The 16710-nt window shown below is 41.5% G+C and overlaps 1 protein-coding gene across 1 annotated transcript in view; it reads left to right on the top strand.

Moving 5' to 3' along the window:
* lrrc1 (leucine rich repeat containing 1) overlaps window positions 1-16710 on the top strand; it is a 138486-nt gene that overhangs the window by 49504 nt on the left and 72272 nt on the right. The window lies entirely within an intron of this gene.

Here is a 16710-nt window from a genome sequence, read left to right as displayed (position 1 = left end):
CCTATCACTTCACCTGTTCTATCAGGGAGTTATTTGTTCTGACACCATGAGCTATTGATTACATTGCATATTTATTTTAGGACTCCTTATTTCACATTGATTTTGGCAGTGTGGCTTTTACTTCAGTGAGAAGAATGGAAATTCACGATTGCGAACCTAACTGGGCAAATTCTGCAAATTATGATTGTGAAGGGGCAGGGGGACTGTAGTGATCTCAAGATTTCAATGCTTCAATAGATGTTGCTGTGACCTCTTGTAAATTACTGCTGGGAAAGTATTGTGGCTGACTTGGGCTGCAGCTAATCTAAGGTGTAGCAAAAAAGCATTGGGTCGAAGTTACAGCTTTGGCTCAGTGGCAGCACTTGCATCTGAGTCAGAAGGTTGTGGGTTCAAGTCCCACTCCAGAAACTGGAGCACTTAATCTAGACTGACACTCCAGTGCTGCACTGTCAGAACATAAGAAATAGGAGCAGGAGTAGGCCAATCGGCCCCTCGAGCCTGCTCCGCCATTCAATAAGATCATGGCTGATCTGATCCTAACCTCAAATCTAAATTCATGACCAATTTCCTGCCCGCTCCCCGTAACCCCTAATTCCCTTTACTTCTAGGAAACTGTCTATTTCTGTTTTAAATTTACTTAATGATGTAGCTTCCACAGCTTCCTGGGGCAGCAAATTCCACAGACCTACTACCCTCTGAGTGAAGAAGTTTGTCCTCATCTCAGTTTTGAAAGAGCAGCCCCTTATTCTAAGATTATGCCCCCTCGTTCTAGTTTCACCCATCCTTGGGAACATCCTTACTGCATCCACCCGATCAAGCCCCTTCACAATCTTATATGTTTCAATAAGATCGCCTCTCATTCTTCTGAACTCCAATGAGTAGAGTCCCAATCTACTCAACCTCTCCTCATATGTCCACCTCCTCATCCCCGGGATTAACCGAGTGAACCTTCTTTGTACTGCCTCGAGAGCAAGTATGTCTTTTCTTAAGTATGGCGCCGACTTTCGGATGAGACATTAAACCTAGGTCCCATCTGCCCCCTCGGGGAGATGTAAAATATCACATGGCACTATGTTGAAGAGCCGAAGAGTTCTCTTGGTCTATATGTATCCTTCTAACAAACATCATTATAACATATTATTTGGTCATTTATCTCTTGCTGTTTGTGGGACCTTGCTGTGCACAAATTGGTTGCTGCACTTCATTACGTTACAACAGTGACTACACTTCAATAGTACTGCATTGGCTCTGAAGCACTTTGGGTCATCCTCAGGATGTAAACGGTGCTACATTAATGCAAGTTCTTCCTTTATAATCTGCCACCAGAATTTCTCAAACCTACCTCAGATTCTCCACTTCAAAAATTAAGATTAATAGTTTAGTGTTGGTGTAACTTTAATAAGGTAATTGCTTGCATTGGGGTAGTCAGCCTCATTAATTTTGACGTCTTAGTTTAATTCAGTGGTTTTCCAACTTTTCTGCATGGAGGGGCCCTTTAAATAGTGACACACTTTCCTTTCCTCCCCTCCCCCCCCCTCCCCACCTCCCCACACCTCCACTGTCTGCTCACTGAGTTTCTCACTCATTTGCCCTAGTACCCCTAGACTTGGCATGGCTCAGATGATGAACTCAGCAAATTGTTGTGACAAAAATCCACATCTCACCACTGTGTTATTGCTTCAACAGTCAGTAGTACAGTGCTAGTCTGCTTTTAAAAGTTGAACATCTGTTTAGAAACTTATTTTAGGAATTTATCCACAGTGCTTATTAGTTTTGCTCTCGACAGCAGAGAACTGTGCTGGTAACATGCTGTGGGCAGTATTCCTGATGGAGACTGAAGAGCAGTAAATGCTTGCACAAACAGTTGCTTTGCAAATTTTACCATTTGTAAATTATTTCTCCCGAGTCTTGCTTTCCTTCATAAAAGGCTGGTGAATGGTCGTTACCACCAAAGAGCAAGTTCTATTTTCTTTAGTGGCAGAAATTACAGAAACTCCATTACTAAGGTGGTACTGCAGTCTCCATTCCATTGATATTCCCGATTAAGTATAGCCCCTCCAGCCATATCCGTGGTTGAGAATATGAGCTATTATATTGGTCAAGTCTCCACTGCCATTTTGAGTGTGTTGCAATTTTAACATGAAGCCTACATAGCACCTGTAGTATTTAATTTAATACAAGACAGTTGAGCGTGTTACCCCATCCTATTCTGTCCCCATTCTTTTAACTGCTCGTTGTCCTGCTGGTTAATATTTTCATGGAACTTTGGGTATGATGGAAATGTAGTTAGGGTGCTGTTGACTTGAGTGTCTCGAGCAGTAACCTGGGTGATTCTCGGCACTGTGTTTAAATTACTTTTTTGGATGATAAGCTTTTCTCGAGAGATCCTGTAGGTGAATAGTAACGTTGGAAAAGAGTTCTCTAGCTACTGTAAGAGTGGCAAGAGAATTAGACAAGATGTAGCATTCAGAGACTCGGGAGCTCCCTCAGTGTCGTGGACAAAATATCTTGTCAAGCTGCCAAATTTCACTTGTTAAAATAGTTCCTTTTCTTGGTGTGTGAGGGAGGGTTTACTTTGGTTTTAAGCTTTATTTAAATTTACTCATTACTCGTTTTTTTAAAAAAGAACTTATTTTAAAAGGAGAAAGAAATTTTAAGGAGCAGCATCTGCTGTAGGTTATCCATGCACCAGATTCCTGTCACCTGAACCTTTGAATGTATCTGAAGAGCAAAAAAAATTGAAACGTTTTGTGTGTGTGTGTGTGTGTGTGTGTGTAAGTAAATTAAAATTCATTATTTGCAAAATATTTCACTTTCCCGCCTGTTGAATGCCTCATCGGCATGAGACATAGAAAAATACTTCTTCAAACCGAGGTAGGGAAACGCAGTCATTCTGCTAAGAAATTAAGCTACTGTTGGGCATCATGTTTAAGAATTTATCATTGCTTCAGGCCCTGTTTTCAAATAGTTACCTATGGCATTGAATAACACTTGCTGTGGTGCTTAAAAGAGAAACTAAAACATTGTAATGCAATATGATGTTAAACCATCACATGGCAGCATGGAATGGTGGGATCACTGTTTTAGTATTTCCTTTCACCTCATCTGCTAATCTGAGTTCCCAGACACAGCGTGGCACTGGGGGAAGCCTCTCTGGCTTTGGGAGGGGATAATTGCATACTCTTTTCGCAGTTAGCTCAGAGAGAGAGGGCGAGCTTGCATTTATATACAGCATCTTCACATCTTGAGGACATCCCAAAGCACTTTACAGCTAATGAAATACTTTTGAAATGTAGTCGCTGTTGTAATCTAGGAAAACACGGCAGCCAATTTGTGCACAGCAAGATCCCACAAACGGCAATGAGATAAATGACCCAATAATCTGTTTTAGTGATGTTTGTTGAGGGATAAATGTTGCTCAGGACACCGGGAGAACTTACCTGCTCTTCGAATAGTGCCATGGAATCTTTTCTACCCACCTGAGGGCCGATGGGTCCTTTCCGTGCCTTCTCATCCGATAGACTACCTCCGACGGTGCAGCACACCCTCGGTACTGCAGTGAAGTATCAGCCTAGATTAAGTGCTCAATTCACGTTATATTGCCTGTCCTCATTCTTCCTACTAAAATGTATCACTTCGCAATTTTCTGCGTTAAATTTAATCTGCCACGTGTCCGCCCATTCCACCAGCCTGTCTATATCCTTTTGAAATCTATCGCTCTCCTCCTCCTCCTCACTATTTGCTACACTTCCAATTTTGTGTCATCTGCAAATTTGGAATTGTGCCCTATATACCCAAGTCCAAGTCATTATATAGAAAAGCAGTGATCCTAGTAGCGACTCCTGGGGAACACCACTATATACCTTCCTCCAATCCGAAAAACAACCGTTTGCTACTACTCTCTGTTTCCTGTCCCTTAGCCAATTTCGTATCCATGCTGCTACTGCCCCCTTTATTCCATAGGCTTCAATCTTGATGACAAGCCTATTAGGCACTTTATCAAATGCCTTTTGAGAGTCCAAAATACACCTCATCGACCCTCTCGTTACCTCATCAAAAAACTCTATCAAGTTAGTTAAACACAATTTGCCTTTAACAAATCCTTGCTGGCTTTCCCTAATCAATCCACACTCATCCAAGTGACTGCTAATTCCGTCCCGGATTATCAATTCTAAAAGTTTCCCCACCTCTGATGTTAAACTGACTGGCCTGCAGTTGCTGGGTTTATCCTTGCACTCATTTTTGAACAAGGGTGTAACATTTGCAATTCTCCAGTCCTCTGGCACCACCCCCGTATCTAAGGATGTTTGGAAGATTATGGCCAGTACCGCCTCAATTTCCACCCTTACTTCCCTCAGCAACCTAGGATGCATCCCAACCGGACCAGGTGACTTTAAGCACAGCTAGCCTTTCTAGTACCTAGACTCTGGCAGCATCTTTCTTCCTTGGTAAAGACAGATGCAAAGTACTCATTTGGTACCTTGGCCATGCTCTCGGGATAGTTAAGTAGAAATCGGAAGAAATTTTTGCTCAGGAATCTATAATGTAAGTAGACGCTATGTAAGGCATACGCTATGAAAAATGTGAAGAGTTAAATGTCCAGGCCAGATGGGATACACCTCAAAATCCTCAAGAAGATAGGTGGTGCTGTGGTAACTTTTTAGAGACCTCAAAAACACTGAAGCTGTACCTGAGGGCAGCAAATGATGTCCTGAGAAGTGAATCTCCAAATTATAGACTGATTAGCATAATATCTGTTACGGGGAAAATGCTTGAGAGCATTATATGGGGTGATGTAAATACTTTTCTAAAGAGCTCTGAAGTCATGAAGAGTAGTTAGCCTGAATTTAAAACACTAGTTGGGCCACAGCTTGAGTACTGTGTACAGTTCTGCTCACCACATTACAGGAAGGATGTGATTGCATTAGAGAGGGTACAGAGGAGATTTACGAGGATGTTGCCAGGGCTGGAGAATTTTAGCTATGATGATAGATTGGATAGGCAGGGGTTGTTTTCCTTGCAAAAGAGGAGGCTGAGGGATGCTTAGATTGAGGTGCTCAAAATTATGAGGGGCCTAGATAGAGGGGATAGGAAGGACCTATTTCCCTTAGCGGAGGGGTCAATAACCAGGGGGCATAGATTTTAAAGTGATTTGGTAGAAGGATTAGAGCAGAAATGAGGAAACATTTTTTCACCCAGAGGGTGGTGGGGGTCTGGAACTCACTGCCTGAGAGGGTGGTAGAGGCAGAAACCCTCAACTCATTAAAAAAAAACCTGGATGTGCACCTGAAGAGCCGTGACCTACAGGGCTACGGACCAAATGCGGGAAAGTGGGATTAGGCTGGGTGGCTCGTTTCTCAGCTGGCGCGGACACGATGGGCCGAATGGCCGCCTTCTGTGCCGTAAATTTTCGATGATTTTATAAATGCAGGTTATAATATTTGCATTTATATATTGCCATTCATATTTGAGAATTTCATACTGCTTCAGGCCCTGTTTTCACTTCCTCTGGTGGGGCAGTCGAGAACAAGGGTCATAACCTTGAAATTAGAGCTAAGCCGTTCAGGGGTGATGTCAGGAAGCACTTCTTCACACACAGAGTAGTGGAAATCTGGAACTCTCTCTCCCCCAAAAAGTTACTGTGGCTAGGTCAATTGAAAATTTCAAAACTGAGATGCATAGATTTTTGTTAGGCGAGGGTAACCAAGGTGGGTAAATGGAGTTAAGATGCAGATCAGCCATGATCTAATTGAAAGGCGGAACAGGCTCGAGGTCCTGAATGGCCTTTTCCTGCTCCTATGTTTCTATATGTCTCAAAATGCTCCACATGTGAGAATTTTAAAGAAGGTTAAAGATCTTAGCATTAATGATGAATTAACTAGCTGGGTTGATGATAGAGTGAAAGGTGTAAACGATAAAATCTGTCGGTGACAGTAACTTGCAGAGATCTATAGAGGTCTGTGCTGGGTCATTCATTCACACTATATGTAAATGATGGAGGAGAGTACTAATCTCCTGACACCAAATGTTGCCCAGGGACAAATAAGATGAGATATAATAGTATTCAAAAACATCTGGATTCATTAAGTAGATGGGCTAAGGAATGGCAGATGAATTTTAATGTAGGTTAAATAGAAGATAATTTATATTGAAACAGCAAACATGTACAGGAGAGAAAAGCGCCCATTAATAAAGCTTGAGAAGGAAAATAAATTAGGTGTGATGAGTATTTACTGGAAGTTTCCAGCCAATGTGAAGGTGTAATCAAAGTGGACCAAGTACTAAGCTATGTCTCAAGGGAAGATCGGCAGACACTCTAGTGAAATGGTGTAAGTGACAATTTTTACAAGGTTCCCACTGATCTTCTGCCAAAGTTATGGCGGCGATCGGAGAACCCTCGTGGAAATTACTGACATTAGACTGTAAGTACACAAAATTAGTTGGTCGCAAGTGCGATTGGCGGTTAGGAGAAATGTTTTTGTACAGAGTAGTAAATATGTGGAACAGGCTCTGAGCAAAAGCTGAAATGATATTCACTTTGGAGATCAAGGAGTATTTACACAGAGGCTATCCCCAGGGAAGTAAATGTTGGTATAGAGTCTATGGTAGGCCATGTGGAAGGGACAGGTTGATGAGCCAAATGGGGTTTTCTCTTCCTATGTGTCCTTGTTTCCTCGTGACAAAATGGTACACTCCCAGAAACCGGATTGTTATGGGGAAAATAATTTGTCTTAAGAAGCAAATTGTTGAACAATAATGGTATTCCTAAATAACAGATTTCCTTGACTGCAAAATTGAAAAAAATAAAATGTTTAAGTAGAATTGTTTCTTAAGGGAGTGCATAAAGATTGACGGGTGACTTGGAGTAAATTTTCATGGCATATCTGGATGTGATTAGTCGTGCAAGATGGATTCGTGTACGTCTGTAATTCATCCCTGCAAAGTCAGTATTACATAAAAATACATTTCCTCCTTCCACACACCCTGCGCAAAGTTTCCATTGTGAAACTTCGCTGTGTTGCACAGCTGGAGACTGTAAGTCATTTGGTATAATGTCATGGGAACAAGAAAACTTTAATGAACATTCTGACATGCATATAATTTTCAAGGATATAATTTTCAGAATCCAAAATGAAAGCAAATGTTGGGTAGTTCTTTAGATCGGTGAGCAATAGAAATCTAGGAACCTGCATTCTGAGTTGATTTTAGAAAGATCAGAGCCACTACACAATTAGCAATGAGTAAAGTTGATGGATTTTATTTTCTTCCTTCCTCCCCTCCATACTTAAGCTATTTTTCTTGCATGTAATTCACATGTACCGTTCCTTAACGCAGGTCAGTCTCTGGAACACAAGGTGCTGGAGTTTTGGATGAGACTTCATTATGCTGCTGTGTAATTGGCATTGGATTTAGTCGATACTGACAAGAAATATTTGATGACTTTAGCAGCTGTGGTTGAAGAAATTGACTGATGTGTAACTGGTGCCACTTAGTGTATCTCCGTAAAGTGTGGGTGTCTTTAACCACCGATGCAAAGCTGTACGGCCTATTCTTTCCTCACTGTTTACGATAAGGCGGTTCCACTTTTTTTCCCTTCTCTATTTGATAAGTTTTTTGTTAAGGTATTTGGTTATCTGGAGAGTTGGTAGTTTTTCCATTGGCCCAGAATTTGCTGTCAAAATAATGGTGAGGTTAATGGCGCTCACTGTTACTTATGCGCAAATTGCACAGCAACTTCAGGCAGATGTGTGTTTATACGTGGAAATCCAAAAGTTGCTGTCCGAAATGCCGTTAGCTTCGTGAAAACGGGATCTCACTGACTGCCTCACCAACGACAGGCATTAAACTTGTGACGTTGCTGTATTTTCAGGGTAGATACGAACTAAACTCGCCACAGAAAGTTAAGTCAGGTCATTTCAAGTCTAAGTAACCCTTTTACATCGGAACTACAGCACAGAAACAGGCCATTCGGCCCAACTTGTCTGTACTGGTGTTTATGCTGCACATGAGCCTCCTCCCTCCCGATTTCACATAACCCTATCTGCATACCCTTCTATTCCTTTCTCCCGCATGCTTATCTAGCTTCCCCTTAAATGCAGCTATGCTATTTGCCTCAACTACTCCTTGTGATAGCGAGTTCCACATTCTCACCACTCTGGGTAAAGAAGTTTCTCCTGAATTCCCTATTGGATTTATTAGCAGCTGTTTTCTATTTGTGACCTCTAATTTTGGACTTCCCACAAGTGGAAACATTTTCTCTACATCTACCCTATCAAACACTTTTGTTATCTTAAAGAACTCTCTCAAGTCACCCCTCAGCCATCTCTTTCCTACTGGAAAGAGCCCCAGCCTGTTTAGCCTTTCCTGATAAATATATCCTTTCAATTCTGGTATCATTCTTGTGAATCTTTTTTGCACCTTCTCCAGTGTCTCTATATCCTTTCTATAATATAGACCAGAACTGTGCACAGTACTCCAGTGTGGTCTAACAAGTTTAACATAATTTCTCTGCTTTTCAATTATATCCCTCTAGAAATGAACCCCAGTGCTCGGTTTGCTTTTTTTTAATGGCTTTATTAACCTGCGTCGCTACTTTTAGTGATTTGTGTATCTGTACTCCCAGATCCCTTTGCTCCTCTATCTCATTTAACCTCTTATTATCCAAGCAGTATGTGGCCTCCTTTATTCTTTTGATCAAAATGCACCACCTCACATTTATCTTTATTGAAATTCATTTGCCAATTACACGCCCATTCTGCAAGTTTATTAATGTCCTCTCGCATTTTGACACATTCTTCCTTTGCATTAGCTACACCCCCCAATTTGGTGTCATCCGCAAATTTTGAAATTGCACTTCCGATTCCTGAATCCAAATCATTAATGTAAATTGTGAACAATGGTGGTCCCAGCAGTGATCTCTGTGGAACACCTCTTCCCATCTTTTGCCAATTGTAAACAATTTCACAACACCAAGTTATAGTCCAACAAATTTATTTTAAATTCCACAAGCTTTCGGAGGCTTCCTCCTTCCTCAGGTGAACGGTGTGGAAATGGAATTTTCGAATCCTTCGCATTTGAAAATCACAGAACAATGCCTGGTGATTACTGCCCATTGCCAAGGCAATCACAGTGTGCAGACAGAGAGGTGTCACCTAAAAGGCCACCGAATATACAAACCCCCCAAAAAAAAGAGAGAGAGAGAGAGAAGGAAGACAGTCAATGACCCGTTATATTAAAAACAGATAACATTTGTTCGCTGGTGGGGTTACGTGTAGTGTGACATGAACCCAAGATCCCGGTTGAGGCCGTCCTCATGGGTGCGGAACTTGGCTATCAATTTCTGAAGAAATTGAAGAATATCAATTACAGAAATTGATAGCCAAGTTCCGCACCCATGAGGACGGCCTCAACCGGGATCTTGGGTTCATGTCACACTACACGTAACCCCACCAGCGAACAAATGTTATCTGTTTTTAATATAACGGGTCATTGACTGTCTTCCTTCTCTCTCTCTCTCTCTCTCTCTCTCTTTTTTTTGGGGGGTTTGTATATTCGGTGGCCTTTTAGATGACACCTTTCTGTCTGCTCACTGTGATTGCCTTGGCAACGGGCAGTAATCACCAGGCATTGCTCTGTGATTTTCAAATGCGAAGGATTCGACAATTTCATTTCCACACCGTTCACCTGAGGAAGGAGGAAGCCTCCGAAAGCTTGTGGAATTTAAAATAAATTTGTTGGACTATAACTTGGTGTTGTGAAATTGTTTACAATTGTCAACCCCAGTCCATCACTGGCATCTCCACATCATGGCTGCCATCTTTTGCCAGTCATAGTAGCGACCCTTAACCCTGCGCTCTCTCTTCTGTTTTGTAGTCAACTTACTATCCATTCGGCTACTTCTCCCCTGACTCCACATGCTCTGACCTTAGTTATGAGTCTACAATGCAGTCCCTTATTGAAGGCCTTTTGAAAATCTAAATATATTACATTTACTGCATTACCCTTGTCTATTCTTTAAAGAATTCAGTAACGTTGGTGAAGTATGACTTTCCCTTCTGAAATCCATGCTGACTATTCTTTATTATATTTTCATTCTCTAGATGTGTTTCTGTTACATCTGTGAGTAAAGATTCCATTATCTTACTTACCACCGACGTTAAGCTAACTGGTCTATAGTTCCCTGGACTTGTTCTATCTCCCTTTTTAAATATAGGATTAACATTAGTTGTCTACCAGTCCTCTGGCACGATTCCCTTTTCTAATTCTTTTTTATATATGTAATAGAGCCTCTGCTATCTCTTCCCTAACTTCTTTTAATATTCGTGGATGCGATCCACGGGGTCTTATCCTCTCTAAGTTTGAATAGTTCATCAATTATCTCCCCCTTTCTATCTTAAATATCTTTATATCTTTTTTGATCTCTTCTTCTAATGTCACAACTCACGGTGTTCGTCTCCCTGGTAAATACTGAGGCAAAGTATCTGTTCAATATTTCTGCCATTTCACTGTCATTACCTGTGAGTTTATCTTGTGCATCCTGATTTTTCTTTTGTTATTTATGTGTCTGTAGAATACTTTACTATTTCTTTTTACATTCCTTGATAATTTAATTTCGTAGTTCTCTTTGCTTTCCTAATTTTTTTTTGACTGAGTAGAATGGGCCTATTCTCTCTGGTGCATGAGAGGTGATCTCATTGAAACATATAAGATTATTAGGGGGCTGGACAGGGTGGATGCTGAGAGGTTGTTTCCTCTGGCTGGAGAGTCTAGAACTAGGGGGCATAGTCGCAGGATAAAGGAGTTGGCCATTCAAGACTGAGATGAGGAGGAATTTCTTCACACAGAGGGTTGTGAATCTTTGGAATGCTCTTCCCCAGAGGGCTGTTGGTGCTGAGTCATTGAATATATTCAAGACTGAGATGGATAGATTTTGGACTCTAGGGGAATCAAGGGATATGGGGATCGGGCGGGAAAGTGGAGTTGAGGGTGAAGATCAGCCATGATCTGATTGAATGGTGGAGCAGGCTCGAGGGGCTGTATGGCCTACTCCTGGCCCTATTTCTTATGTTCTTTCCTAACCTCTTCGTATTTCCTTATGTCATCCTTTCCTATATTGTCTATATACCTGGTGTATGCCTTTTTCTTCAGTTTCAATTTTACCCTTATCTCTTTATTCATCCATGGTGTTTCATTATTGGCGAGTTTATTTTTGCTTTTTAGAGGGATATATTTCTCCTGAACTTTACTGATCACCGTTTTAAATATTTCCCACTGCTGTTCTATCTCTGTGTCAAAATTCTTTTCCAGTTTACCTTCCCTAGTTCCATTCTCATCTCCTCCAAATTAGCTTTTTTTTTCTATTGTTACTTTGTTCTTTGTCCTACTGATATTTTTCTCAATCATTGTTTTAAACATTGTTGTGTTATGATCGCTATTGCCTAGATGTTCCCCTACACTTAATTCATTTATCTGCTCTGTTTCATTTCCCATAACTAGATCCAGCAGTGATTCCGTTCTTGGGCTTCTCACTTTCTGGGTAAGAAAGGAGTCCTGTACACACTGTAAAAACTCAATTCCCCTTTTCCCCTTTCCCTTTCTCTTCTTGCCAGTTTATTTGGGGGTAGTTGAAATCTCCCATGATTTTTATTTGATGTTTTTTACTCATTTTAAAAATTGGTACCATTTCATCCTCCACTTCCCTTCCACTATTAGGAGGACTGTAGAATATCCTATTAATGTGATCGATCCCTTCTTATCCTTTGTTTCAATCCATATGGATTTTGTTTCAATCTTAATGTTACTTGCATCCTTTTTTTTCTATTGCCATTTTGTTGTCTCTAATCAGTACAGCTACCCCACCCCCTTCCTTCAATATCCTTTCTGAATAGGTTATATCCTGCAATCCAGCTACTTGAAGGTAAATCAGTGGTCAGAGCAGTGGGAGGCATTCAAGGGGGAGATTCAAGAGGTGCAGAGTAAACATGTTCCCACAAAGAGAAAGGGTGGGGCCGCTAAATCTAGAGCCCCCTGGATGTCAAGGAGCAGACAGGGTAAAATAAGGCAGGAAAGGAAAGCTTATGTCAGACACCGAGAACTCAATACCACAGAAAGCCTAGAGGAGTATAAAAAGTGCAGAGATGAAATTAAAAAGGCAACTAGGAAAGCAAAGAGGGCATGAAAAAATACTGGCAAGTAAAATCAAGGAAAACCCAAAGAAATACCATAAGAGCAGGGGGATAACTAAGGAAAGAGTAGGGCCTATTAGAGACCAAAAAAGGTACCCTATGTGTGGAGATGAAACATGGTTCTTAATGAATACTTTGAGTCTGTCTGCATCTCTTTTGTAGCTAAGGAGGAGTGTGACATATTGGATGGGATAAACTTAGTGAGAGAGGAAGTATTAAGGGGATTAGCATCTTTGAAAGTAGATAAATCACCAGGCCCGGATGAAATGTATCCCAGGATGTTAGGAGAAGCAAGGGAGGAAATAACTGAGTCTCTGACTATCATTTTCGAATCCTCCCTGGATTGAGGCATGGTGCCGGAGGATTGGAGGACTGCAAATATTGTACCATTGTTTAAAAAGGGAGAAAGGGATAGACCGAGTAATTAGGGGCCAGACTGTCTAACCTCGGTGGTGGGCAAATTATTGGAATCAATTCTGAGGGAAAGGATAAACCGCCACTTAGAAAGGCACGGAGTAATCAAGGACAGTCAGCATGGATTTGTTAAGAGAAAGTCGTGTCTTACTAACTTGATTGCATTTTTTGAGGAGGTAACAAGGAGGGTCGATGAGGGTAATGCATTTGATGTAGTCTACATGGATTTTAGCAAGACTTTTGACAAGGTCCTACATGGTAGACTGGTCAAAAAAGTACAAGCCCATGGGATCCAAGGGAGAGTGGCAAGTTGGATCCAAAATTGGCTCAGTGGCAGGAAGCAAAGGATAATGGTCGACGGGTGTTTTTGTGACTGGAGGGCTGTTTCCAGTGAGGTCCCTTGCTTTTTGTGATATTTATTAATGATTTGGACTTAATCATGCCCCCTACATTTAATAAGTTTGCAGATTATACAAAAATTGGCCATGTGGTTGATAGTGAGGAGGAAAGCTGTAGACTGCAGGAAGATATCAATGGACTGGTCAGGTGGGCAGAAAAGTGGCAAATGGAATTCAGTCTGGAGAAGTGTGAGGTAATGCATTTGGGGAGGGCAAACAAGGCAAGGGAATACACAATAAATGGGAGAATACAGAGAGGTGTAGAGGAAGTGAGGGTCCTTGGAGTGCATGTCCACAGATCTCTGAAGGTACCAGGACAGGTAGATAAGGTGGTTAAGAAGGCATATGGAATACTTTCCTTTATTAGCCGAGGCATAGAATATAAGAGCAGGGAGGTTATGCTGGAACTGTATAAAACACTGGTTAGGCCACAGTTTGAGTACTGCGTAAGATGTAATTGCACGAGAGAGGGTACAGAGGAGATTTACGAAGATGTTGCCAGGATTGGAGAATTTTAGCTATGAGGAAAGATTGGATAGGCTGGGGTTGTTCTCTTTGGAACAGAGGAGGCTGAGGGGTGATTTAATTGAGGTGTACAAAATGATGAGGGGCCTAGATAGAGTGGATAGGAAGGACCTATTTCCCTTAGCAGAGAGGTCAATAACCAGGGGGCATAGATTTAAAGTGATTGGTAGAAGGATTAGAGGGGAACTGAGGAGAATTTTTTCACCCAGAGGGTGGTGGGGGTCTAGAACTCACTGCCTGAAAGGGTGGGAGAGGCAGAAACCCTCAACTCATTTAAAAAGTACCTGGATGTGCACCTGAAGTGCTGTAACCTGCAGGGCTACGGACCAAGAGCTGGAATGTGGGATTAGGCTGGGTGGCTCGTTTTTGGCCGGCATGGACACGACGGGCCGAATGTCCTCCTTTTGTGCTGTAAATTTTCTTTGATTCCACTATTTAATTGCCAGACCTGTTCCTTTATATAGCCATGTTTCAGTTATCCCTACCAGAACTGGCTCCTCACTATGAATTATTGCCTCCAGTTCCCTGTTTTGCTTTGGATGCTGTGCACATTGCTGTACAGGCAATTTAATTTGTTTTTAGTAACTGTTCCCCTCACTTTATTTTTAAGTCATTTTGTACTTTTGTTCTATAAACTGTATTTGTTCCCTGACTGTTTGTTACCCATATTCCTGAACTTGGTCTGACCTTATTCTCATTTCCTATTTCTTTTTTCTTCCGACTTATGTTATCGTCACGTTTTAATGACTTGATGAGTGTTAATTACTGCCAGTCAACCCCTCTAGCACTGAAAATTAACTATTACAAATGTGGCGCTTCATTCCTTTAAGTTTTAATTGCTGGAGTTTTTTTTAAAACATTTTTTTAAATTAACATTTTCAAAAAAATTTTCTTTCTACCTTTTTTTTTCTCAATCCAATCTTTCTTTCCCTCTCTTTATTTCTCTTTTTGTACCTGATTTGACATTGAATTCACCCAGTCTAACTTCCTTTTCTGCCCTTGCGCTGTTAATTTCTCAACCCTTCAATCTGATTGGTTAAGGAGACACACAGTTGCTTGCCCTGTTCACTCAGATCCCAGATGCCCTGTAGAAGGCGCCGAGCCGTTTCCATCTCCCACTTCCAGCAATTTGTGGCGCAAAATATCATGGAGATTAAACGGGCAAGAGGCAAGTCTAACTAATGGAGGGCGCCGTTCATTGACCGGCTACAGCTAATTCTGGGCCGGTATGAATTGCAAGTACTTGAAAAAGAAGTTGCTTCTTCTAGACTTTCCTCTTTAATTGAAATTAGCTGGAAACATATGAGCGAGAGTAGGTCATTCACTTATTGAGTTTATTCATCCACTTTCTCAACTGTTCACCTTTTTAATCTCAATTCTCTGCCTCTTCTCTATATTCCTCCATACCCTTGCCTTCCTTTTAAGCCCCTCAATTGATTGTGCATTGTCAGGCTACTTTCTCATGATTCTTTTCCCTGGATTCACTTTTAACTGACTAAGTTATTTTAATATTACATCCCCATCATTTTTATTTCTCCCACTAGGAGAATGAGTTGTTTCCTATCTCTCCATTATTTTCAACTCTGTTCACTCAGTAAGATCAGCACACAGTCATTTCAGCTCTATGAAATCCAGCCCAAGTGTGTCCAGGCTCTCGTTGTAGCTAAGTCCCTTCACTCCAGGTGTTATGTTGGTAAATCATTGCTGGACTCTCTCCAAGGCCACTGTACTATACCCGGAATGTGGGGTGCCCAAAACTGTGCACGCGCAAAGCCATGAGATTGTCATTCGTATTCCAAAAGAGGAGTGACCAGCACTCTACATAACTTTTATTCCTAGTTTTATAATTTCTTATGAAGCCCAGCATCCCACTTAGCCTTTATGATTTTTTTTTAACGCCTACATGCTAGCTTGGTACCTAGACCCCATAATTCCTTTTTATCTACCGTACCCCTTCAGTGCTACAGATTTATACTGTATTCCTATCTGCCGTTCAAATCAAAAATTTATGTTGAACTGCATATGCATCGATCTGCCGACTCACTTCGTCCTTTTGCTACTCATTTCCAAATTCACTATATCTCTTAGCTTAGTATTGTTCACAAAACTGGATCGACTCCTCTTTGTAGTTAGGATGGATCAATTGTAAACAATTTTACAACACCAAGTTATAGTCCAGCAATTTTATTTTAAATTCACAAGCTTTCGGAGGCTTCCCCCTTCGTCAGGTGAATGATGTAAACAACGCAAAATCGTCGAGCAGAAGTTGATAGCCAAGTTCCGCACCCATGAGGACAGCCTCAACCGGGATCTTGGGTTCATGTCACGCTACACGTAACCCCACCAGCAAAAAGGGAAAAAGTTATGTTTTTAATATTCTCTCTCTCTCTCTCTGCCATTTGGGTTTCTTTCTGTCTGTCTGTGTAATTGACACAATGTATATCCAGTGTACTGGGACGTGCTGTTCTCCGTGACTGGCCTGTTTGAACAACAACGATACCTTTTGATTGGTGTGATGCTGTCCCAGCCTAGTGTAAGATATGCGATTTGAGAACCTTTTCACTCATTCACCTGATGAAGGGGATAATCTCCGAAAGCTTGTGATTTTAAAATAAATTTGTTGGACTATAACCTGGTGTTGTAAGATTCCTTACATTTGTCCACCCCAGTCCATCACTGGCATCTCCACATCATGTTTATAAATAGAGGCATAGAGTATAAAAGTAAAGAAGTTATGCCGAACCTTTATAAAATTCTGGTTAGGCCTCAGCTGGAGTATTGTGTACAATTCTGAGCACCACACTTTAGGAAGGATGTCAAGACCTTAGAGAGGGAGCAGGAGATATTGACTTTTTTATTCGTTCATGGGATGTGGGCGTCGCTGGCAAGGCCAGCATTTATTGCCCATCCCTAATTGCCCTTGAGAAGGTGGTGGTGAGCCGCCTTCTTGAACCGCTGCAGTCCGTGTGGTGAAGGTTCTCACACAGTGGTGTTAGGAAGGGAGTTCCAGGATTTTGACCCAGCGACGATGAAGGAACGGCGATATATTTCCAAGTCGGAATGGTGTGTGACCTGGAGGGGAACTTGCAGGTGGTGGAGTTCCCATGTGCCTGCTGCTCTTGTCCTTCTAGATAGTAGAGGTCGTGGGTTTGGGAGGTGCTGTCGAAGAAGTCTTGGCGAGTTGTTGC

This window comes from Heptranchias perlo, chromosome 5, assembly GCF_035084215.1.
Source record: "Heptranchias perlo isolate sHepPer1 chromosome 5, sHepPer1.hap1, whole genome shotgun sequence".
Lineage (NCBI taxonomy): Eukaryota > Metazoa > Chordata > Chondrichthyes > Hexanchiformes > Hexanchidae > Heptranchias > Heptranchias perlo.
This window is presented reverse-complemented; position numbering and strand designations above follow the sequence as displayed.